Genomic DNA, 26,770 nt, shown 5'->3' with positions numbered 1-26,770 from the left:
CCTTTTTATCCTTCTCTTGAGTCTTATATTTGAAAGTCAAATTTTCTCTTCAGCCCTGGTCTTTTCATCAAGAATGCTCAAAAGTCTTCTATCTCATTGAATGTCCATTTCCCCTCCCCCCCCCCCGAAGTATTATACTCAGTTTTGTTGGGTAGGTTGTTCTTGCTTAAAATCCTAGTTCCTTTGCTCTCTGAAATATCATATTCTAAGCTTTCTTATCCTTTAATGTAGAAGCTACTAAATCTGGCATCATCCTGACTGTGGCTCTACAATACTTGAATTGTTTCTTTCTGGTTGTTTACAATATTTTCTCCTTGACTTGGGAACTCTGGAATTTGTCTGTTATATCCATGGGACTTTTCATTCTGGGATCTCTTTCAGGAGGTAATTGGTACATTCTTTCAATTTCTATTTTATCCTCTGGTTCTAGAATATCGGGGCAGTTTTCCTTGATAATTTCTTGAAAGATGATGTCTAGGCTCTTTTTTTTTTTTTTTATCATGGCTTTTAGGTAGACCTAAAACTCTTAAATTCTCTCTCCTGGATCTACTTTCCAGGTCAGTTGCTTTTCCAATGAGACATTTCACAGTCTTCTATTTTTTTCAATCTCTTGGTTTTGTTGTATTGCTTCTTGATTTCTCAATTAGCTTCCATTTGCTCCATTCTAATTTTTTAAGAAATTATTTTCTTCAGTGAGCTTTTGGACCTCCTTTTCCATTTGGCCAATTCTGCTTTTTAAGGCAGTCTTGTCCTACTTGGTATTTTTGGACCTCTTTTGTCATTTGGTCTAGTCTGTTTTTCTTCAGCATTTTTTGGGGTCTCATTTAGCAAGCTGTTGACTCTTCTCTCATGATTTTCTTGCATCACTCTAATTTTTCTTCCCAATTTTTCCTCTACCTCTCTTACTTGATCTTCAAAATCCTTTTTGAGATCTTCCATGGCCTGAGACCAACTCATATTTGTCTTTGGGGCTTTAGATATAGGAGCTTTGACTTTGCTATCTTCTTCTGACTGTGCATTTTGGTCTTCCTTATCACAATAGTAACTTTCTATAGTCAGAGGATTTTTCCCATTGTTTGCTCATTTCCCTAGCTTATTAGTTGACTTTCATTTTTTTGTTAAAGTGGGGCTCTGCTTCCAGGATGAAGGGCACACTGTTCTAAGCTTTAGAGGTTTTGTGTAGCTATTTTCAGTGATACTTCCAGTGACCTATAAGTTTTCAGTCCTTCCAAGGTGGTATGATCTAAGGAAAGGTGTTTACTACTCTCTTGGTCTGTGCTATTTTCTGCTCTGGAACTGTAAGGAGTCTCTCCACCCCCTTCACTGCTGCCACAAGCTCTGATATGCTAGTGCTCCTCTTTGCCCTGGGACTGCCACTCAGGACCAGGACCCAAATCTAAGCATGGGGAAAACAACAGAGTCCTGCCTCAGCACTAGCAAAAGATCCCTGTAATCTCCTTCTGACCAGTTGTTTGACCTCCTTACTGTCTGTGGGCTGGGAGCTCCAAAAGCAGCTGCTGCCATTGTTGATTTAGTCACTCCCAAGGTCTGTTCCTAGTTTGCTGGGGCCAGGGCTATGCTGGCTTGGCCTACTGCACTTCTCTAAGTCAGGTACAATAGCCCCTTCCTGCTGACCTTCTAAGTTGTCTTTTGTGTCTATGGTCTGAGTAGTCTGGAAACTGCCACTGCTGCCAGTGATTCAGTTACCTCAAGGCCTGTTCTAGGTTTGCTGGGGCCTGGCCTATGCTGGCACAGCCTGTCCTACACTGAGCTTCTCTCTCACCTTGGTGCAACAGTTCTTTCCTACTGACCTTTCAACTTGTTTTGGGCTGGAAATTTGTTCCACTCTGTCTTTTTATGGGTTCTGCTGCTCTAGAATTTCTTTAGTCATTTTTAAAGGTATTTAGAAGATTTGGGGAGAAAGCTCAGGTGAGTCTGTGCTTCTTCTCCATGATCTTGGCTCCACTCCCTGAAATGTCCTTTATCTGGGCAGCTGTTAGTGCCCTGTCTCTTCCTCCTTCCCTCCAAATTACCTTGTGTTTCTTTGTGTATATTCTGTATTTGCTTCTATATTTATCTGTTGTCCTCCATGCTAGAACATAAACTCTTTAAGGGTCAGGGCTGTTTCACTTTTGCATTTGTATCCGCAGAATATTCTTAGTATGTAATTGTTTGCTGAGTAGTTGAACTGAGTGATAGTTAAGCAGGCACTAAGACCTCGGAAAAAGAATTTAAACTTTTCTCTGGCTTAACTCTTCCATTGTAAGATGAAGGCAATATAGTAAGGCATAAGGGAGCTGTACTTGCAGTCTAGAAGAAGGTTCAAATCCCAGCTCACCAGCTCTGTGACTGTGGGCTAGTCATGAAAATCTCTCAGAGGCCAAGCTTTCTCCTCTGTAAAATGGGAATTATTATACCTCTAGTACTTAGCTCACAGGGTTGTTGGGCTACTCATATGAGGTCACGTATGTAAAATGCTTTGCAAACATTAAAGTACTTTATAAATGTCAGCTTTTATTTATTACCTAGTGAAGCACAAGCACCTTAGAAAGTTGACTGGGATACTGGTCTGCCCAAGATTATCATAATGTTGACTAAGAGGGTTCATAAATGGGACTTGAAACCAGGTCTTCTTGATTCTGCAGCCAGATCTTCATTCACTATGTCATGAAACTCTCTAAGCCTAATTATAGGGTGTGAGCAAATATCAATCTGAATTGGTAGAGCCATTTTCCTATTACATATCTGCATCCCCACCTTCTAAAAATGCTAAAAAAGGTAGTAGAAAGCATGCAGTATGAACAGATGTTATACCTTTGAAGTGTTTCTGACATTCACTAATTAAAGTGAAATGATACCTTGATCCTATAGCTCTTCGCAATAATCATTTAGTCTTTGGTCCCAATGCTGCTCCATCTTTTCTTCTGGTAAAACATCTTTCATGTGTGACAATGCATCCAGCTTCTGGCCAAGCCCAGTGTTCCATTCAAAGGATAATTGGGTGCCATAGAATTAGAGATTTAAAACTAGAAGGGTCCCCAAAGGGACCATAGAACTCATCCCCTTCAAACTTCAGTTTACATATGAGAAAACATTCCCAGAGAGATTCAGTCATTTGCCCAAAATAACACAGTAAAAGTTATTTTGTGTTAGAAGTAAAAGAATCAGGGTTTGAACCCAATTTTGAATCCAATTCTGACATGCTAGACTAAATGACCAATCAAAAGATGCCACAACAATATTTTCTAACAAGGTCCCTCTATAAATGTCAAAGTTGTTGAGTTTTAGCTTCACTGAGCTACAAGAAAGGTAAAAATATACAATACCAAGATATCAAAGAAGTAATCAATCCCCACAACAGAATTATATACAGTAACAGCAATATTATACAACAAACAACTCTGAATGACTTAATTGTTCTCAGCAATGCAATGATCCAAGATAATTCCCAAGAATTCATGATGAATGATGGTATTCATCTCCAGAGAAAGACCTGAAGGCATCTAAATAAAGACTATTTCTCACTTTTTTTTGTTTGTTTGAGCTTTCTTTCACAAAATGACTGACATGGAAGTGTTTTACATGATTGCACATGTGTAATCTATATCAGATTGCTTACCATCTTGGGAAGTAATGGAATCTGGAACGTAAAAAAAAACTTTAATGGATGTTTAAAATGTTTTTATGCTTTATTGGGAAAAATAAAATATTATTTAAAATAAAATAGGCACAAGCAGAGGAGTCAAGAGTTAGCTTTCCTGTAAGCACATAGGACTCAGTGAGATGGAGTTTGTGACATCAGTTTTACCTACCAGGAAGCCTTTTTTTTTCCTTTCTGGTTCACAAGGGCACAAGATCATCATAAAATCATAGCAAGAAGCTGAAAGAAGCTGCAGAGGCCAGGTAGTCCACCCCTCATTTTGACCTATGATCAAACCAGGACCCACAGGGGTAAAGTCCTTGGCCAAAGGTCACCTGAAGTGGCATAGCCAATGTGAAGTTTCAGGTCCTGTGACTCCCAAGTTTAGCCCTTTTCCCACTCCGTTGCTCTGCATGGTTTCAGTGACATTCCCAAAAATTATGGTTGCTGGATAGGTGGCCTCTGGAAAACAATAACTCCAATTTATTTAGTTCTTTCCTTATAGCATTTTTCTCTCAATGACACAATTAATGTAAATATTGCACCTATTTGATAAATAAGCAGACTGGGGTTCTGAAAGATTAAATGATTTGCCCAAAGTCCACAATAAGTGGTAGGACTGGGATAAATGGATTGTCACTACAGTTTTACTTTAGATCTTTTGCCCGTTCTAGAGTTAGCAGTGATCCAGGGTAGTGAATTGATGTCTTCTGCAATTTATGTTCATAGAACAAGAGGATTTTTCCTAACGAAATAAAAAATATAGCTCAGGTTTATATGAATTTTTAGTGAACAGTTCAGGAAGGCTACACTAAAGTCTTAACATGATGCCTCAACATAGCAGGGAAGTGACCCTGGGTTTGCAAAAAAGAAAAAGTACATTTGATTTTAATGTTTTTTAAATTAATTTAATTTATTATTATTATTTATTAAATTAAAATTAACCAAACAGTTCAATTTTCAAAGTTATACTAAAAAGAGGATTATGTAAAACTCCATAAAGAAAGGCAAAAGACAGTCCCTACCCTCAAGTAGCTCACAAACTCATGGGGGCGACAACTTGCAAAAAAAAACCCCAAAACGATGTAAAAATATACTAAAACAGGATAAATGTGAAGTAATCAATAGAGAAAAAGAAAAAGGGGGTATGGAGGAGACAGGCATGATGCTATTAGAAATAAAAAATAATTGGTTGGCATGAAGGTAATAAAGAGAAAGAAAACCCTACAAAATACACACATAAAAGTCCCCCAAATATAGCAGTCGTGGGCAATGAATTTTCATTACATGGTTTGCTTTTTAAAGAATGCATATAATATATAATTTTAAAAATAGTAACAAAATTGCTCTATCATCCCCTATTGTACTTTTTTTCTTCCATATTTAAAAAAAGTTTTATTGATGCTTTGGGGGCATGTCTGTTACTACCTATCACACCACATGCCCTCCAAATAGAAGGCTTTTCTTCTAACAAACATGTATGATCAAGTAAAACAAATCAACACATTGTTCCTATCTAAGAATTCATAGTTCATTCTGCTCCTTAGGTCCATCACCTCTGTCCCAAGAATGGGAAGTATGCAGTTTACTCTATCAGTCTTTCAGAACTACAACTAGAATGGAGTTCTGAAATATTTCAAAGCTGGTTTCTTTTGCATTATTAGTATGATCCTCATTAAAATTACTCTGGTTCTGCTCATTTCACTCCATCAGTTCAAATAAGTTTTCCCAAGTTTCTCTGAATCCTTCCCATTTCTAATGGTCCAATAATATTCTATTGTATTCATATGCTACAGTTTCTTTAGCCACTTACCAATTGACAGGCAACAGTTTTGTTTCCAGCTCATGGTGACAAAAAGTGCTGTTACAAATATTCTCATCCATCATCAGTCTAGCTTAATTCAGACAAGGCACAGCCAGCAGCGATTACTTTGGTGACCAAAGACAGTCTTAGATATGGAGCTCTCATACAACTTAGCAGAGGACTAGTGGAGGAAACGCCTACATCGACAAAGTCAGAGATCTTTGCAGCACACGTATGTATTTCATTCAGTATTGCTTAAGGAAGTTCAGAAGTAAACAGAGGAGCATGGATGAATGTTGCGTTAGGGTGAGTACACAAAAAGATTACAGTCTGGGCAAATACAAAACAAAACCTGCCTCTCTGAGATAATTATGGCTTTATTACTGAATCACTTCTCATCTAGATGATTATAATGGCTTCCTAATTGGTCTCTCTGCTTCAGATCCTTCTCTGCTCCACCCCACAATCCATATAACTTCCAAAGTGATTTTCCTAAAGCACAGATCTGTCTATTTCACTGCTTAACTAGGGCTCTCTTTATTGCCTCTAGGATAAATGATAAACTTTTTTGGGGGGGAAAGAGGAGCTTGTAAAGCCCTCTACAGCCCAAATCTATCTTCCCAGCCTCATTATATATTACTTTTCTTCCTTCACTCTTCATAATAAGACAGGAATCTAACCACAATTTATAACTTGCTTCTATGTGAAAATCCGAGTCACGTTCCAAGTTGGGACTCTAAGAATTTCTCTTCTGTTCTGGTTCATCCTTGCTAATAGGAGCAAAAATCTCTATCCTTTGGATTACAGTGGTGAGAGTGAGACTCTGAAGAATGACTACAAGAGAAGGAAGTGGGATAGAAAACTGGGTTCTAGGAATCCCTAGTAGAAAGAGGGAGATGAGAGGAATACTAAAAGTAGAGAGGAGAAAAGGAAAAAAATTGACAATGCCCATTATAGAAAGCCTGATCCTTTTCATGAGTACATTTGTACACACAGGACATTGAGAAAATGAAGAAAAAACCAGTCCTCTTACATTTTACATATCTCAGGCATTCTGTCAGTGTTGTTCAGTCATTTCAGTCACGTCCATTTCACTTCATAACCCCACTTGGGGTTTTCTTGGCAAAGATACTGAAGTGGCTTGCCATTTTCCAACTCATTTTACAGATGAGGAAACTGAGGCAAAGAGGGTGAAGTGACTTGCCCAGGGCCATACAGCTAGAAAATGTCTGAGGCTAGATTTGAACTCAGGAAGATGAGTATTCTTGACTCCAGGCCCAGAACTCTATCCACTGTACCACCTAACTGCCCATTTGGGCATTCTACTATGTAGCAAAACTGGTCTACTAGCTATTCTCACATACAACTGTCTATCTCTCAACCTTTGCCTTAACTACCACCCATACCCAGAATGCTCTCATTCTTCATCTGATCTTTCTTGCTTTTCTTTAATATTCAGCTCAAATCTCACCCCATGCAGGAGGCCTTTCTCAGTCACCTGGTTACTAGTACCTTCCCCTTTAAGATTATCTTCTGTAAATATCTTGTGTGTATGTTTTCCACATTAACATGAGAATTCCTTGAGGAAAGGAAATGCTGTTGTCTTTCTTTGTTGTATGCAAAGCTCTTAGGACCATGCCTGGCATATAATAAGCACTTAATAAATGTTCATCAACTTGACTGACCTATAATCCAGTCAAGCTGGTCTTCTCTGCTCTTCATACACAGCACTCCATCTCCAGTCTCCTGGTCCTTATGTTGATCACCCCCAATCCATGGAACACTCTCTCTTCACCTTTGCCTCTTAGACTCCCTCTCTTTTTTCAATCAACACCTTCTGCATAAAGACTTTGTTGACTCCCACCATAGTGGTCACCATTATTGACCATTGTCCCTAACTACTTTGTATGTGTTTTTACACATATTCTATACTTATACTCTCTCTCTCTCTCTCTCTCTCTCTCTCTCTCTCTCTCTCTCTCTCTCTCTCTCTCTCTCTCCTCTCTCTCTCCCCTACTGTCTTTTCTCTATGGATTACTTCACATTTATCCTGTTTTAGCTTATTTGTACACAGTTTTGGGATTTTTATTTTTGCAAGTTGTCTCCCCCATGAGATTGTGAGCTACTTGAGGGTAGGGACTATCTTTTGCCTTTCTTTATATCCCAGTGCCTGGTAGACAGTAGGATCTTAATAAATAGTTACTGGCATACACACAACACACACACACACACACACACACACACACACACACACACACACACACACACACACACACATACACAAAATTTCCCAAGACAGAACATAAGTTCCTTATGAATGGAAACTATTTCATTCTTTTTATCTATACTCCCATCATGTAGCACAAAGCCTGATACACGGAAGGTAGTTAGCAAAAGTATGTTGATTGATTGATTGTGTAATTATAATGACCAACTTTGGCCCCAGAGAAGAGTTGAGAAAATGTACCTCTTTCTTCTCTTCCAACAGCTGGGGAGCTATGGGTGTGGAGCATTGTATATAGGATCTAATTCATTTGATGTATTTGTTAGTTTCACTGAACTGCATTTTTTTTCTTCTTTCTTATAAGGTTTATTTTACTTGACATGGAAGAATTATACATTTGGAAATGAATGTTTTATTAAAATGAAAAATATCAAAAAAAATCTTTTAAAAGGTCATGAAGAAGATGGGGAGTCAACACAGCAAAATGAAAATATCATAGTAAATTCAATTATTTCTTGAACAAAATAAAAATTCAATCTTGTGATTCACTGAAGCTTTACCTGTCATATCCCAGTTCTCTCTGCTACCCTCTATCACTTGCTAGTCTCTGTTTATAACTCATCCCTTCTCCTATACCCAGGGATGATATATCATTTCTCCTTCCTGAAATTTCTTCCTCTTCATCAAACTATATACCTCCACTCCATAACTTCACACAAGATGCAAAGCTTGAAGCTAGCCTCTGGACTACTTTCATTTAACTCCAGTGACTGCACTAGCAATGTCCATCCTTCATTATTGCCAGTAGCAGCTTATATTCATAGATAAATCAGCTCTCCATAAGAGAAAGAGTTTTGAACATAAGCCTTGTTCTTTGAGCACTCGAAGTACCCTAAAAATACCAGCTGACAACACAAACATCCTTTTCTCACCTGCTGATTTCTAGCCTGACAACTGAACAAGCCCTTTGTCTGCTCTGCAGTACTACAGTCTATTCCATGCTCCTACAGACAAATATCCTGGTTCTGAACTATGACCTGAAACTAGTGAGTGTTTCTGCTTCCTTTTGGTCCAGAATCACTTTTTGCTGCCCCTCTCTCAATCCTCTCCGCCCCCCCCCACCCCCCCTACCTTATCCAAGGCCAAGGCCTGGGGATTTCACCTTTGCAACATCTTTCGAATATGCGCCCTTCTTTCCTCTGACATTGTCACACTCTGGGGCAGGTCCTCATTACCTTGGACTATTGCAATAGCCTGTTGTTACCTGGTTCATCCCTCTCCTATTTTTCATTCAACTACTAAAATGATTTTCCTAAAGTGCAAGTCTGACCATATCAGCCCCCTACTCAATAAACGCCAGTGGCTCCCTATCACCTTCAAGATCAAATACAAAATGCTCTGTTTGGTGTTCAGAACCCTTTATAACCTACCCTCCTCCTATCTTTCCAGTCTTCTTATGCCCAACATCCCACTGTGAATTCTTCCATCCAATTACACTGGCCTCCTGGCTGTTCCATAAGGTAGACAGTCCATTTCTCAGCTCTTGACATTTTCTCTGGCTGTCTCCCATGCCTGGAATACTCTCCCCACCCCTACCCCACCCTACCCCCACCCCCTCAAATTTACCTCCTGACTTCTTTTAAGTCCCAACAAAAATTCCTCCTGTTGTAGGAACTTTCTCAATCCCTCTTAATTCTAATAATGCCTTCCCTCTGTTAACTATTTCTTATTTATCATGAATATAGCTTGTTTTAAGATATTTGTTTGCATATTGTCTCCCTTATCAGATTGTGAACTCCTAGAAGGGAGGATCTGTTTTCTGCCTCTTTTTGTGTCTCAAGCACTTAGCACAGTGCCTAGCACATAGCATGTGATTAATAAATGTTTATTGATATCATTTTTCCCCTAGCAAGGTCTGGAGCCTGACACTCAACACTGCCCCATCTTATCCTCTTACCATGACCAAACCTACATCCATTCAGTCCATGAGAATTTCTTCTGTTTTTCACATTCCCCAGTTACAACTCTGAACAGCTATAGTTGGCTTCATACTTTACTTTGTATTTCTATCATTAATTAAGCTTACTGATTCTGCTCCCATTAGACAATAAATTACACAGTGGTAAGAACTGTGTTCCATTGCCTTACAATGAGAATTGTTATAACAACTTTTTATTTGGGACAATTTCTACAAGCTCTGCTCTAGAAGGTCTGATAAACTCTTAATAGTAAGAAAACAATTTCACCTATTAAAGGTGTACCTTATGGACAAGTAGATTTGCTCCATTTGGTTAGCTTAACAGAGTATAAGCTTATTGTGTTTTTACTTTACTAAACTATTGGTAAGTTTCAAATCTGAAAATATTTATTAGTTAAATCCTATCATGAAACCCATAACAAAAGGCAAACTGCTGGATTTCACATAAAGTTCACACAAAAAGAATTCTGTGCCTCTTCTCTCCTCTTCCCCACCTCCAAAAACCTCATTATTAATATCTTAAATAAATCAGAGGGACTTTGATTTAAAATCAGAGAAACTAGTATTTTAAGTTTATACAGTGGATTGTCAAAGAAACTAGGAAGAAAAATCCACATAATCTGGAGAAATGGTCAACATGTTTAATTATATATTAATGTATTAATATTTCTGCACAAATTACAAAAGTTCTCAACTATTTGTTCCCTTTTCCAAGTGGGTAGATTAAATGGCCTCTCTCATTAGTGGCATAACTGGAGTGATATTTTTACAATTACAATAGGACACGTTGTGGTTGTGGGTTATAGTAAAAGTGCTTTATTACTCCATTTTAAAAAAGTATGTCACATGGAAGATGGACAATTTCCCAATCTACAAAGTGGGCCTTGCCTCAGTTTATCTACAAAGTCACTCCATCTCTACTTTTATTGTCTCTTTGTTTACTATTAACTGACTTAGGCAAGTGAGAAGGAAGTTGTCCATAAGCAGTCATCAGTCTAGCTTTGACTTAGTGGCTAATAGCAGAAGTAATTAGCTAAATATTAAAATTACATTAGCTAACTGATATTGGTCAGTGACTGACACTTGTATTTTAATCCTGAGCCTACTGCAGGCTCACTTGAGTGACTTCAGTTACTGAAACTCTTTGGGTCTGAGTTTTATTATCTGTAACACATAAAACATTATCACTGTTCTTGCCAACTTCATTTTATCAGTGACGCTTACATGCTTTCTTTGGGATGACCTATGGTTCTTTTATAAATTCAAGATAGACTCTCTCAGGTCAAGAGTGTTCCTGTGAAAGTTACAGAAATAAGACTGGGAAGATGAAGAACTTCTTTACCTTGCTTTCTTTAAGACTAAGTTCAAAGTCTATTTTCTGCAGGATGTCATTTCCAATCTACCTAGCTGCTAATACCTGCTGCCTACCTGCTTTCATGCCTCCTTCCATTTACACTGTATATATTTTGTATGTACCTAGTTATATATGTTGCTTCTCCCATCAGAGCATATACTCTGTGAGGATAAGGACTATATTTTTGCCCTTCCTTGTATCAGTCAGTCATCTGACAATCATTTATTAAGGGTCTACTATGTACCAAGCAACTGTGCCAAGCCCTAGGGATACAAAGAAAAGCAAAAGACAATCCCTCCTCTCAAGAAGCCCATAAGCAAATGGGGGAAAACAGCTCATAAGGAAGGTTTAGCTTCAAGTCAGATGGAAAGGTCCCATGGTTCTTAGGATATAATAGCAAAGCAGATAGTAATGTCTCTTCCTTAATGTCATTTTCACTGATAAAATCATATCAATTTCTGATACTGAGTCACTTGACAATGCTAATGAAGATTTTAGTGATGAGCTTTCTTTTCTAGATCTTTGGTAGATGTGCCTACGGCACCTTTAAGAGTACCTGATGGGCTGCATCTCCACAGGGGCTGCTTTTCAGGCTGATGGTTGAGGGTACGGGGCTGAAAACATAGTTAATGCCAAGGCTCTTAGGTTCTGGACTGTTTCTATCAGAGCCTGAGGGGAAGACAGTAGTCAAAATGGGGGTAGTGGTTTGACTTGCCTGCTACACACTAACTCTCTCTAAGTGTGCCTTGATGCTTCAGCAAGGGATCTTAAAGTGCCTAGGCTGGTTTTCCCTTCCTATAAGATAGAATTGGTAGGCAGTTAGTGGAGATGGTTGGCCCCTTCTCTATAGAAATTGCACCCTACGTTTTTCCCCAGTGATGACTGCGGGTTATACAGGAAGCAGAATCAGTGGTCACAGAAGGGTTTCTGCACTTATCTGCCGGATGATGGCAGTTGGTCAGCAATTTTTACCCGTGGTGGCATGGCAGTTAAGTAGCCTGGAGTCAGGAAGGCCTAAGTTCAAATTTGACCTCAGACTCTCACTAGCTTTGGGACCCTGGACAAGTCACTTCTCCCTGTTTGCCTCAGTTTCCTCAACTGTAAAATGAGCTGGAGAAGGAAATGGCAAATCATTCCAATATCTTTGTCAAGAAAACCTCAACTGGGGTCATGAAGAGTCAGATGTAACTGAAATGACTGAATAGCAATGGCAGCAGGTGATAAAAAAGGTGGGTCTCCTCTCCACACTGATTCCCCACACACACATCGACGGCTGTGGGGAATGGGGTGCTGGAAGGAGGTATGGTGATTTAGTGGATGCTGCTATATTTTCAAGGCTCTTGACTCAGGGTCTTGAGCTGTCTCCATCAGGGTCTGAGGGGATATGGTGGTCAAGACCTTCCCTTGTACCTATTGCCTCCTGTCTCTCCCTCAGGGTAGCCCTGCTGCTTCAGCCAAGCTAGTTTGTCTGTCCTGTGCTTCTATCCATGCTTTTCTTTTCAGTAGCATTTAATAAATGTTTGTTGACTGTCCTCTAGAAAAGACTTATTAAAGCCTAATCCAATCCATTATAAACATTTACTATGTGTCAAATGTGAAAGACTGAATGAGGGATAAAGGAAGAAAAGAGAAAATGAGATTGAATGTTGAGAATAAACAAACCCCTCTGTGATGTCATGGAAACCACAGTGAGCTGTGATACAGGATCTCCAATTTCTATTTTCTACCTTACATTCATTTACATGAACCTTGGGTAAGGTACTTCTCTCAGGTGCTTGATTTTCTTACCTGTAAAAGGAGCATGTGCAGCCAGGTGATCTTTCAGGTTTCTTTCAGCTCTGATACGCTATGATTCTATCAATCTTTCAAAATAAGAACACCAGAAGTCATAGAGATTCAGAAGCAGATTAAGGGAATTTAGAAGATACAGCTTATTTGTACTTCTGTCCTTTTTGTCTTCCCACTGGATAACCTTGATCTGTTCTTGTAACTTATTCTTGTCAATCTAGAAAACAGGAGCTTATTATGCCTTCAAGAAAAGGCACTTAATTGTTGTTTGTGTCTAGAATTAGGAATGCTATGAAAGATTCCGCTTGCTAGCTTCACTCACATTGGTTCAGTCTTGAGGAATTTTTCAAGTTTAAAAACTAGCTAATGTTGTAATGTGCATTTTTGGCTTCAATTCATATGTTACTCATTAAAATCAGATATGAACCTGTTCTATACTCCCTAAAGAACCTGTATCCTGGCACTTTATTAAATTTAAAAGCCAGCAGTATGTTAAACAAAAACATTATCTAAAAAAAGAATGAGAACTGGCATTTTGGCCTCATATATTCCTATTCTAAATGAATTTCTTAAAAGTTTATCATCATTTAATTAGAGTCAGAGGAACAAGAAAACGTCCTTAGAAATCACTACATTCACAGAATGGTCAAATGTTTGAATGATTGACATGCAGAGAAGTTTATATCACAAGATGGTCTCATTTTCAAGTAGACATTTCCTTCAAAAACAAAGACTTGGTACATTTTAAACTAAAGCATACCTTTAAAAATAGATACCTAAATTTCAAATGAATCATATAGTTTTTGATATCTTCCTTGAATTTGCTTATCTAGAAGGTTATGAGTATTTGTTAATGGGTGTTTGAGTAAAGGACTTGGAATTAGGAAGAACTATGTTTATTTCCTGTCTCCAGCATACATCAGTGGTATGACCTTGGAGAAATTATTTCATCTCTATCAGTCTCAATTTTATCATTTGAAAAATGGGTATAATAGCACCTATAAAACTTATCTTATTGTATCAATGCTTAGGTTGAAAGGAGATCATGTAATGCAGGGCTATTAAAATGTCAGTTATTTCTGTTAACAGTGTTTTAAAAGGGACAAAGGAAGTCATTCAAAAGAAATTAATCATCCCCAGGAACTTCTCAAAGTACTTATTAGGGGTTTTTTTTAAGTACTCATCACATTTTCCAATAAATAAGGGGCAAAAAGATATGGACCAACAATTCTCCAAAGAAGAATTGTAAAATGCTGAAATCATAGAAAAAAATGCTCCAAATTCCTAATAATAAAAGAAATGCTATTCATACAAGACACAGTAGTAAATGACTATAATAATTTACTGTTTGATCAACCCAAAGATTCCAGCTTCTGAAAAGTGCTATTCAAAAAACTCAGGTTTTACCTTCACCCCAGGAAGTTGACAAAAATGGCAAAGGATGGGAATAGTCAATATTGAAGGGGTTGTGGAAAAAGCATGCTGAGCTGTGAATTGGTCTAACCATTCAGGAAAGCAAATTGGAATTATATTAAGAAAGTGAGGAAAATACCTGTGCCCTTTGGTCAAGAGATCCCAAAGTTAAGTATTCAAGGTTAAAAGACAGAAATATATATACCAAGATATTTACTTCTGGTAGTAGCAAACAACTGGAAACAAAGTAGATGTCCACTAATTAGAAAATGTCTAAACAATATGTAATACTTGAATGTACCAGAATACTACTGCTCCATAAGTTCTGTGTTTGTCCTTTGTTGCCGAAGAAGACCATGCCATCAGAGAAATGATGACATGACTTGCACCTGACTTTGTTTTGAGTGAGGGAGGGCTGTGCAGGTCACCAGCCTCGCTTCTCCTCCAGAGCCATCTGAATCCAGTGACCAGATATTCATCAGGATGACTGGAGATGACCCAGGATTAGGCAACTGTGGTTAAGTGACTTGCCCAAGGTCACACAGCTAGTGAGTGTCAAGTGTCTGAGGTGACAGTTGAACTTAGGTCCTCCTGACTCCTGCACTGGTGCTCTATCCACTGCACCACCTAGCTGCCCCTCCATAAGTTATAACAGCTATGAAGAATATAGAGATGTATGGAAGATGAGCTACTAAATCATAGCTAACACATAGCACTTGCTATGTATCACGCACTGGGCTAAATAAAATTACTACCTCATTTGATCCTCACAACAACCCTGGGAAGTAAGTGCTATTATTATCCCCATTTAACAGATGAGGAAACTGAGGCAAACCAAGGCGAAGTGACTTGTTCATGTCACACAGTTACTAAGTGTCTGAGGCTGGATTTGAACTCAGGTCTTAACTCCATGCCTGGAGCTCTATCCATTGTGCCACTTAGATTTCTATGAGGTAAAACAAGCAGAACCCATAAGACACAATGACAACAGCAAAACCAAAATGAAAGGCTATGGGATAATAATCACACTCACCACAAAGAGGGGAGAAAATGCACCTCCTTCCCTCTTTGCTGAGGTGGAGGGACCATGGCTATGGAACACCACATATAGCATCAGATTCAGGTGATGTGTTGGTTAGTTTTGCTCAACCTCTCTCCCTATCTTTTTCTTTCTTTCTTTCTTCCTTCCTTCCTTTCTTTCTTTCTTTCTTTCTTTCTTTCTTTCTTTCTTTCTTTCTTTCTTTCTTTCTTTCTTTCTTACTACGGATGGCTCTCTTTTTAAGAGAGGGGGAAGTTATAGATTTGGAAATGAAGGTAACATTAAAAAAAAATTTAAAAAGTAAATCAACAAATATTACCTAAATGATTAAAATGTGAAGTAGGTAAGCAGCTATGATTACTTACATGAACTGATGAAGGGGAAAAAATAAAAATAAGGTTGATTGACCAATGGTATAGTTAGATGCAATTCATAAGGTCTCTTTAATTAGCTACTTACATAGTACAAGTAACTACTGTTTCAAGTTTTCAATTTCACAAGCCATGAGAATGGTTTTAAACAGACACAGAGCTACAGGTAAAAGGAGAGATGCAACACCTAGGGCATAAAAGTCCTCAAAAGGCACAGGCATGAGCAGCCTCCAAAAAACAGTGTTCAAAAATATATCTATAGTTAATGCTAAGAGCCATATTTTACTTAGCCTTTCTCCCTTTTGATTGCCTGAGTCCTGGTTCTCAGCTAAATTCATTAATCCTCCAGCTTCTTGATCCCATTTACTAAAAACAAAGACATTGCCTCTCCCATGCCCCAGGCCCCAGGCACTTGGGTAATAGTGATTGATTAGAGGTCACCTATCCATAGAACTACTTTCCTTCAGCTGCTGCCTCAGTGAAAGTGTGGAGAGGAATTACAAGAGACAGCAAAAAAGTATCAAAGTCTAGAAGCGAGTTCGTGGTAAGAGAAAATACAAAGTAATTTACAAATGAATGAAAGGCAATAATTATGGCTGGCTTTCTGGTGGAGTTTCCCTTTCCAGACCTAAGTGCCTTTGGCCTCAGGGATGAACTAAGTACTGTAGAGTTCTCTACCAGCCCTTGGAAGGTAGGAAAAAGATATTAAAAGGGAAAAAGAGAGAGGCACACCAACCCATAACCAGCAACTTTAGACACTGGTGTAGAAAAGAGCAAATATTCTGCTTTTGGAAAGGCGTGTACCCTAATGATAGAACTGGGTTATGACAAAAAGAGGACTTTAAGGCTTTGGAGTGTAAAAAAAGAAAAAAAAAATTTAAATTTAAAAAAAGAGTATGGATTGTGCTAGGCTGTCCTGCCCTAAACTCTAAAGGCCAGTGATGCTCTAGGTCAGATCATGAAACATATACATGCTAGAAGGGCCTTTAAGTATATCTGATCCAATTCCTTCATTTTACAATCCAGGAAAATAAGGCAAAAAGAAATCAAGGAAATTCACCATATGACTCAAGGTCACAGAGAAGGCACAATATAAAACAGAATCCAGATATATTCAGGATATCCTTCCTTAAATCTAAGATTCCTGCTACAAATCCAGAAAGAACTCTGTGTGCATGGGTATGTTGAGTAAATGCATGTGTGATTATGGATATGTGTGTGTGCATGTGTGTGTGAGTGTATGTGGATATGCAAGTGTGTGCATGTGGGGGGCTTGTGTGTGTGTGTCTGTGTGTGTGTGTGTTTGTGTGTGTAGAAACAAGGAGGTTTTGGAAGAAAAACTTTTCTAAAGAGAAATCATAAAATTAATGTGAAGACTGCAAACACGTAAAAAAAAAAAAAATTATGAGAGCTTTCCTGTAGAGCTTACTATTAAAGTCAGTCCTTGGCACCTTTTTATTTGTGCTGCAAACAGTTCCATAAACTCAGACTTCTTATAATCATCTGTTCACTTATTTATTGAGCATTTCCAGCACACAAAGCAATATAATGAATGAATAAGGCTGTCCTCAAAGGAACTTACAGCATTTTCCTCTAAATAAAAAGAACATGTGGTATATGTATATGTATACACATATACATATATACATGTGTGTACATATTAAATATCCCCTAATTTTTTATGTGTATTTGTTAAATACAAATAAAACAATGTGGAATACAGCTTTTGAGCCAGGAAGACTTAAGCCCTAAATCCAGCCTTTGATAAGTACTACTATTCATTTGACCCTGGAAAAGTCATATAATCTCTCATTGTCGCTAGATAATTCTCTGAGGCTCTAAGTTAGAGTTACAGATATGTGTCAATGAAGGGAATTTCTACATTAAGAGTTTCCTACACAGGTGAAATCACAAGTCATGTATGTGTATATACATATACATATACACATATATGGAACAGTCATTCCCATAATGATTTTTCCTCATTCATTATCTCCCATTTATCGTAAATACCACCCATTTTGTCATTTAATTATGTTTACTAATACTTCTAGATATGGAACTGTGTCCCCAACTAATAATTATAATAGCTCAGATTTCTCTAGCACTTTGAGGTAGTAGTTATTAACATAAGCAATAATAATAATAATAGCTAGAATTTATGTAGCACTTTAAGATTTGCAAAGCACTTTATAAGTATCTGATTTTAACCTCTCACCATCCTGGAATATAGATACTATTCTTATCCCCATTTTGTAGATGAGGCAGTTGAGGCAGGGACAAGTGATTTCCCCAAGGTCACCCAGCTAGGGAGTAAGTAAGCCCACACTGGAACTCAGGTCTTCCTGGATCTAACTGGACTCTACATCCATTCAGAGAGTCAGTTTAGTCATTAATTATTTATTAAGTACCTACTATCAAATGAGATAATGTTTGTCTAGGACTTAGCACAGTGTCTGTCACCTAGCGGGTGGTTAAGAAATATGTTTCCTTCCCACCCCAACTATGTGTCAGGTACTAAGTGCTGGGAATATTAAAAAAAGGTAAAAAACAAACCAAGCACACACACACACACACACACACACACACACACACACACACTACTCTCAAGTAGCTCAGGCCCCCCAGCTCATGGGGTAGACAACAGGAAAACAACTAGGTATAAGCATAGGTACAGGAAAAAAATTGTAGATAATCAGTAGAGAGAAGGTGTTAGAATTAAGGGGGATTGGGGAGATTTTAGCTGGGATTTGAAGGAAATCAGGGAAGCCAGGAGGTGGAAGTGAAGAGGAAGAATGTTCCGAGTATGGAGGACAAGTTTCAAAGCATTTCCAGACATTTTCTTCCTTCTCTATGATATGAGCCATACAAATATCATCATCACTATTTCACAGATGAAGAGGCTGAGGTTCTGAGAGATTAAGTGAATTGCCCAACGTCACCCACATAGTAACAGACAGAGCCAAGACTCCCACCTCGGTGCTGGAGAGCAATGGTTGTCAAGCACAGGGCAGAGCCACTACACCAGATTAAAAGATAATTAGAATTATTTAACAAAACAAATAAAATATGACAAAATATAGATAATGTCAACATGTGATTCCTAAACCAATGTGCGCCTGAAGGGAGCCTTAGGTACAAGTTAGTAATCCCATTTTAACACCACCTCTCTAGAAAAAGAACATTAAAATTATTTCGAACAGTTCACGGTATCTAGTCCTACACAAGTATAAGCTTGAACGGAACAGAATGATATAAGACAGCACCTACACAAAATACACATACATGCAAACAGATAAGATTTTTCTGCCTCTGAAATACCACCATCAATAAAAGTGTCAGCACTAAAAGTCCATAGCTTCATGATAATACCTTTCTCTCCTTGACCCTATACATCAAAAGTTGACTCTTAAGGCATTTTCTTTTCAAGCAATGGATGGTACTTAATTAAGAGCAACCCAGGCAAGCCTAACCAACTCTTCACACTGCCAAAGCCTGCTTCCATTAGACAGTTCCTAGCAGCTAAAGAACTCTCTCTACTCCCATGATTTCTCATCAGCAAATATAGAGCCATTCACTATCGCTTTTAATACTAGTGCCTTCTAAGGTAATCTCCAATTTATCCTGTTTACATTAAACTCTAAGCTCCCTGAGAGTAGGGACTCATGGTTTTTTTCAGGTGGGGGACTTTTCCCCCTTCCTGTATGACTCCAATACTTAGCACAGTTATTGTCCAATCATTTTTCAGTCATGTCTGACTCTTCATGACCTCTTTTGAGGTTTTCCTGGCAAAGATACTGGAGTGGTTGCTTGTTGACTGATTGGTTTGACTGACCTTAATTAGCTCTCATCAAACTCCACCTGAAGTATCTAGTCTCCTTATTGCCTTCTGTTCTACCAATTTCAAACAGCCAGGACAGTCCTCGCTCTTTCTGTTTCCTTTCCTTCCCTCTTCATCTGGCAACCCCACCTTCCCTTTTGGCTTCCTCTGATCTGGCTTCTAATGCTTTGTAAGTAGGGATCAGTCTCTAACTGAGGACAAAAAACTCCAAACCCACATGTCTATCAGGTATAACATATATAATTATTACACAGTAGTCCCCAAACAATTCTATTATCAATATTTTCCTCAGTTACAACCTTTAAAACCATGAAAACAATCCCATGTTAATAATAAGCTGATGGAAAACAATGCAATGCAACCTTCATGCAGTATCTTTTGGGTCACTGATGTATGCTTTTCATCCAATTTGTGGCTCTCCTCGAGCATTTGCATCTGAGAGACAGTATTCTCCTTAAACTGCTTTCAGCCATGTTTCTCATGCAAATGCGAAATGAACAGAACTTTGAGCAAGTAAGTCATTTTGACTATTATAAAATATCCAGATTAACTATAAAGAACATATGAACAAAGATACTATCTGCATCCAGAGAAAAGAACTAATAGAAATATGTTTAGAATAATTTTACATACACACAATACATACATACATACATATGTGTATGTGTGTATATATGTGTGTGTATACACACATACATACACTATTTGACATTGGGGAGAAGAGGAAAGGAAAAAGAAGAAACGAGCAAGTTATACATAATAGACTTGCAGTTTCATGTGTAATCTTTTTGATTATACTGCGTTATGGAAATGCTTGTTTTACTCCATAAATTAAAAGTAAAATTAAACAAAATAACCCACTTTATATAACAAAGATGTCCAGTATCAAAAGGGCAGTATCTTACACAAAGCAGCTTTAGAGCAGAAGGCCCCAGCAGCTGGTTTTCCCATCTATGAGATGCTCTCCCTCCTCATCTCTGCCTCCTGGCTTTCCCAATCCCTCTTTCTTCTTACGCCATCCTTCTCTTGTTCACTATATATACAGCTTGCTTGCACAGAGTTGTTTGCAGGTTGACTCCTTCATTAAATTTCCTGCTCCTCAAGGACAGGGATATTCTTTTGCCTTGCTTTGTATATTCAGTGATAAGCACAGTGCCTGACTGATTTCACACACTTAATAAACGTTTATTGACTGACTGATGTTTGCCAACTCTTTCTCTGCTTTCTGAGATCTAGTTCAGGCCCACATAGGGCCTCATGCCTAGAAGTGGTAAGACTCCTCCCTGATCTCCCTGCTCCAATTCATTCTCATACCTTCAACAATAACCTTTTCCATAGCTTTCAGTAACTCCCCAACTCAAGAAATTACTGTGGCTCCACTTTTGTTCTTATCCTAACAAAACTCATCAGCTTAATTTTCAAAGTCCTCTACCATCGACCTCTCTCTCTCTCTCTCTCTCTCTCTCTCTCTCTCTCTCTCTCTCTCTCTCTCTCTCTCTGTTCATTATTCTCTCAAAATGACCCACTTTCAGCTAGACTGGTCTTTTGGCCCATGAATTGCAAGTGACTTTCTCATTCTCTCCCTATAGGCTATTTTCTCTACCCCCAATGCTTTCCTTTTTCCCAAGCTCCACTCCAAATCCAAATATATGTTCCTCATATCCCTCAAGATCTGGATTAAAACCCACATCTTTCAGGAAGTTTTCCATTTTCAACCCCAACTGACTTGCCTCAATACATTTCCTGGAGAATTTGCCCTTCGTCATCTACATACATTTATGAAACACTTACTATTCATAAGATACTATAGCAGATCCTAGGGATCAGAGAACCACAAGGCAGAGTGGACTAGATAGAAGAACCAAGTTCAAGATCAAGTTTCAGTTCTGCCACTTATCACCTGTGTTAGCCTTGGTGAAGTCATGCCACATCTCCCAACCTTCTTAGGGAGACCCAACTCTGTCACTCACCAAATGGAACTTTGGGCAAGTCTGAGGCTCTGTTAAATTCAATGATCTCTAAGGTCCCTTTCAGCCCTGACAATCTATGAATCTATTGTTCTAGCCCAACACAATCATTTTACAGAGGAAGAATGTGAGGCCATCAGGATTAAATGATATGCCTACATTCCTTGATTCTATATGGCCGAGTCAGGATTCCCTCTTTTCCTCAGATAATTCATGGTATTGTTGCAGAGACAGAACACACCACTAAACAGCATCAGAGAATTATCAGATATAATGACAGGCAATTGGGTGCTACTAGAGACCACCAGGGAGATCATAGCAGAGTGACTTGGTGAATGAAGGTGTATTTGCAGAAGAAATGGGACCTGGAATCCAAGTCCTGTTCCTTTGGAGAAGAAAAGATCATTCAGTCATTTTAGGGAATATCTAGCAATTACATTTAATTGGAAGAGAGAGAAATGAGAGTAAGAAAAAGTGCAAAGGTAGATTACAGTCAGAGTCTACAGTATCTTAATTGCCAGACTAAGGCGTTTGTACTTCGTCTTAAAGAAAAACCCTTGTTGTCACTGAATGCATTTAATCAAAGGAATAACATGATCAGGCCTGTACTCTCTTCATGTAATCTTCCAAGATTATTTTGGAAGCTGTGTTATGGTTATACTGGAAGAGACTAGCAAGGAGATCAATGAAGAGACTATTACGATAGTCTGGAAAAGGAAAATTAGGACTTGAACTGGCATTGTGATAGCATGATTGAAGAGTAGGGTTCCTATGAGAGACCCAACACAGCTTGGCCACTGACTGAATTTGGAAGCAAAGAGAGAAAGAAGAGTCAAAGATGATTCTGAAATTTGGGAGGATGGTGGGCAATGCCAGCTCTAGAAATAGGGATGCTGGGATAAGGGAAAGATTTTGAGAGGAACATTAGTTTTGGATGTGGACACTGAACATACAGTTGGAGATTCAGGAAAGAAGCTAGAAGAGAGACCAGTATCCACTGTACAGATCTAAGGATCATCTATGTAAAAGCAATAATGAAAAGTATCCACTTCATGCTCTCTCCTTTCCAGTCAAACTGGCGTGAGAGCCATCTCCAGCTTCTGAACATTTACTCAAGCTGTTCCCTTGCTTGCAATGAAATCTCACTTCACTTTTGCCTTTCTACATCTTAAGGCTTTCTGCAAAGCACTGCTCAAGTACCACTTCTTGTCACAGGTTTCTCTTGATAACTCCAGTTATTAGCATTCTTTTCCTCTTGAAATTATTTTTATCTTATGTATCCTTGTTATTAACTTGTGTTCACATTATATCCCCCATGTAGAATGTGAGTTCCTTGAGAGCAGGGACTGTTTAGTTTTTTATCTCCAGCTCCTAGCACAGTGCCTAGAACATAGTAGACATTTAATAAGTGTTTGGTAAACTGAATGGGAATGGATGCAATTGCCAAGGGAAAGAAAAAAGGGTTAAAGTTAGAATTTTTGAGGAACACCCATGGTTAATTGGTGGGAGGAGTAATTAGCCAAAGATGACGCTGATAGATATCTAAGAAAACCAGGAGAGAGCAGCGTTAGAAAAGTAAAGGGAGAAGGGGGTATCAAGAAGAAAGGAGAGGTTGGTGCCAACAGTACAGGCAATATTATAAGCCAATTTGTCTGGAGTGGAGGGTCCAAATAAGAGTGAGATGGGAAAGGAGGTAGGAAAGGCATGTTAAAGCCACATTTTGGAGTACCTTGAAAATGAAGCTATGGAGTTTGGACTTTATTCTGTAGGATGTAGAGATATTAGACTTCTAAATGCAGGACAGTTTCATGTACAAAGTTTCATGTACAAAGCTGGTTTTCAAATAATCTATAAGTGGTGATCAGGATAGACTGGAACGGGAGACCAATCAGGAGACTATTGAAACAGTTAAAGTTCAAGGTGATTAGCATAGTAATAGAATGGGTAGGAATAGTAGAAAAGGGAGAAGTGAATGCAAGAGAGTTTGCAATGGAATCAACAGGAGGTAGATAATTGGAGATGATGTGTAGGGGAGCAGATTAAGGTAACAGAAACTGTCAAATATGGCTCCAAGCTTTCAAATATCAGTAACGGTGAGAATAATAGGTAGAGCCACTGAGGAATAGTGAGTACAGAGAAGAAGTTTATTCTGAGAGGAAAGATGAACGAATTCCATTTCATAAAGGTTGGTACTTGGAACAATCCAAATCAAAATTTCTGGAAGGCAACTGGAGATACTGTGGTGTAGTTCAGGAGGAAAATCAAGGCAGCAAAAATAAATAGGATTATCAAGAAGAGATCGCTGAAATAGTGAACTTGCATAAGACTACTTTCAGGGAAAGAGCATACAAAGAGAAAGTCTGTAGCAGATGGACTTGGACTATATGAATCTAGGGAAGAAGCCAGGGAAAGAGATAGAGTAGAACATCCAAAGAACTAGAAAGAAAACCATAATAGTAGTTTGGGGAAACCACAGAAAGAGAAACCAAAGGAAGAGAAATAAGGGAGAGTTAATAGTTTCTAAAACAGCAGGGTGATCAACAAAGAGAACTAAGAAAAAGGCCACTAGATTTGGCAATAAGCAAGGTGACTGGTGACCTTAGAGAGAGTAATTCCAATAGGCTTGGAACAGGAAGCCAGCCTTCAAGGGAATGAAGATAGTGTTAAGAAAATTAGAGTGAACCACAAGTACAGAACATTATTTTTAAAGAAAGTTTGTAGTAAATAAGAATATGTTATATATCCCTTTAAGGTTTATAAAATACGTCCCATCCATTTATCTCAGTGGATAGAATAACAGAATGGTACCTTAGTGTAATAAGAAGGACCAAGGGAAAATATATACAAGGTAGGGGAGACATCAGCAAATTTAGGACAGAGAGAAAGGACCCAATGGGAAGGAATACTTCTTTGGGGAAAGGTTTTAAGTTGTTTTGATTACTTGGTTTAGGGAATTAGATTGTGAGCTTCTCAAAGACTCGTATTTTTATACTCATGTCATTCTAATTGTCTCTAAGACAATGCTCTGCACATAGAAGACACTCAATATTTAATAATATTAAATATTTTTAAAAAGTACAAAAAGTTCTTATCTAAGAACTTGGAAGAAAAAAAAGCAACAACTCTTCCTATTTCCCATCTCTGACATGACCAGTTTTACAAGTTAAAAGCTACTCATGATCATCCTTCTCCTTCGGCCAGCAAAAGCTACCAGTACAGGATGCAGTTTGGGGAGCCAAAGAAACAGTACCCCGCGCCAAGTGCAACGCCCAAAGTGGATTCCGGGCTGCCTAGCACAAAAGGATCAGGAAAAGGAAGGAAGTTAGGGAATTCGGACAATCCAGAGAGCTCACACTTAGGGGCAAAAGTGAGGGCAAGAGTGTGCCCGTCATTAGTATGGTCAAATTATGACGACCTCTGTACTTCAAGGGCAAACCCTACTGAGCGCCTTTCCTCTCCCGGATCCACGCGGTTGGAAGCCTGGGGCAGGCGCCGTGCGGGGGCTCTCCATAGAGGGCGAAACCTGCCCTCCCGGAACCAAGAGAACTTCCTACCAGGCTTTGCCCCGCCACCGGAGGAGGAGTACAACATCAATCTGTCAACTGATCCCCTTGGGACAGTAGCGAGAGGAGGAAGAGAGGAGAGCTGGCGTGCGCCACAAATGCTGTTTGGCCCCCCTGTTCCCCAACCCCACCCTGCTAGGCAGCAGCACCATGGGACCTTCAGCGGACAGAAGGGCCTCCTCTCGTTTCAAAGCCGTATGAAAAGGTGTCTCCCGTCCTGATGCGGGGGCCCCATTCCTATTCACCCCGAAGCCCAGGCATCCCAATCCCAGGGCACCTGGATTCTCAGAGCTTTCAGGTTCACCTCCTCTCCCGATCCCTCGCCCAGATCCCAAACCTCGGAGGAAACAAAGTTCGTTTCCCACCCGAGAGAAAGTAGCACTCACTGGCTGCGCTGGGTGGAGCGGAGCGGGGCGCAGAGAGGAAGACGCCGGGCCGAGCGCTCGTCTGGGGAACCGAGGCAGAGCCGGAGCGGAGCGCACACCACGGATTTAAGGGAGTTGTTCAGCCGACCTCCACACAGCGGCCCCTGCCGCCCTCGCAAAAGACCAGCAAGAGAAGAAAAAGAACAAGAAAAAGGGGGAGGAGAAAAAACAACCGAGGAAGCCAGTGGCCCGGCTCTCCCTCCCACCCCCGTAGCGTGACAACCGGGGCGGTGCAGCCCAGCCCAGCCTGTCAGGGCGCGGCCAGGTGCGGGGTGAGGCCGAGAGGGAGAGACTTCTGGGGGCCCCCACCTCCAAAATGAACGGGCAGAGAGTGGGGCCTCTGGCAGGCCTTCAGCAAGGAATATCGACAGTCTCCCTGGAACTTTAAGCCAGAGCTCTCACACTTCCCAGAGCCGGGGACAAACAGCTTCCGTTTAATATAGTCTAGGTTATGTATTATAATATTTATCCTGAGTTATTTACTTATCCATTTGTTTTGGACTAAAATGCCACCACCCCTTGGTATCTTCTTGGTGCTTAATTGTCCCTTGTCAATGCCCTCAGATGGACGGTGTAGGGGAGAGTGAAAGGGAAAGATCTGGCCGGATCCATTCATTCGTTTAACACACCCTTATTCAGCAAATACGCCACAGGTTCTGTGCTAAGCCTAGGACTGCAAGCAAAAGACAATCCCTGCTTTCAAGGAGCTTATACTCTAAAGGGGGAAACAAAACATGAAAATAACTAGGTAACATAGTATCTAGGTCTAAATCTATTGATAGCTATATTAATAGATCGCAATATCTATATCTATAGCCACAAATAGATCTATAGATCTATATCTGTAGATTATAGCCATTGCCCAACAGATGGATAGATATATTATATATATGTGAATGTACCTAGTTTATCTTCATGATGGTTTTCCCCCTTTAGAATAAAGGTAAGTTGATAGATATAGATATGTATGGATATAATTAGTATATGGGAGACGCTGTCAATTGTCTGGCAGGAACGAAGAGACGTCTACTGCCAAAGGTGAGATTTGAGTTGAGTTTTAAAAAAAGCCTGGGAAACTCAAAGGAAGAGTAGAAGAGGGGAAACTTTCCAGGCATGGGTGACTCCCAGTACCAAGACTTTCAGGGAAATGTGGAGCTGAAATGGGAGGAGAAGAAGGTCAGAGTAGCTAGATCAGAGAGTGCTTAAAGGAGAGAGTAAAGTATAAGACTGGAAAGGGAGAAAGGTTCCAGGTCATGAAGAGTATCTTTTAATTTTTTAACATAGATTTTATTGACACCTTTTGTTTTTTACCTTATCACATTCCTCTCCCAACCAGACATCCATCCCATATAACATAGAACTT

The 26,770-nt window shown here is 39.3% G+C and overlaps 1 protein-coding gene across 1 annotated transcript in view; it reads right to left on the bottom strand.

Annotated features, from left to right (window-relative positions):
• ELOVL7 (ELOVL fatty acid elongase 7) overlaps window positions 1–25,605 on the bottom strand; it is a 121,158-nt gene extending 95,553 nt beyond the window's left edge. The window contains exon 1 of the mRNA XM_072605567.1: window positions 25,369–25,605. The gene's annotated coding sequence lies outside the window, so the exon portion shown is untranslated. The remainder of the gene's footprint in view (window positions 1–25,368) is intronic.
• Window positions 25,606–26,770: the final 1,165 nt, after the last annotated feature.

The sequence above is a fragment of the Notamacropus eugenii genome, chromosome 4 (genome assembly GCF_028372415.1).
Source record: "Notamacropus eugenii isolate mMacEug1 chromosome 4, mMacEug1.pri_v2, whole genome shotgun sequence".
NCBI classification, from domain to species: domain Eukaryota; kingdom Metazoa; phylum Chordata; class Mammalia; order Diprotodontia; family Macropodidae; genus Notamacropus; species Notamacropus eugenii.
This window is presented reverse-complemented; position numbering and strand designations above follow the sequence as displayed.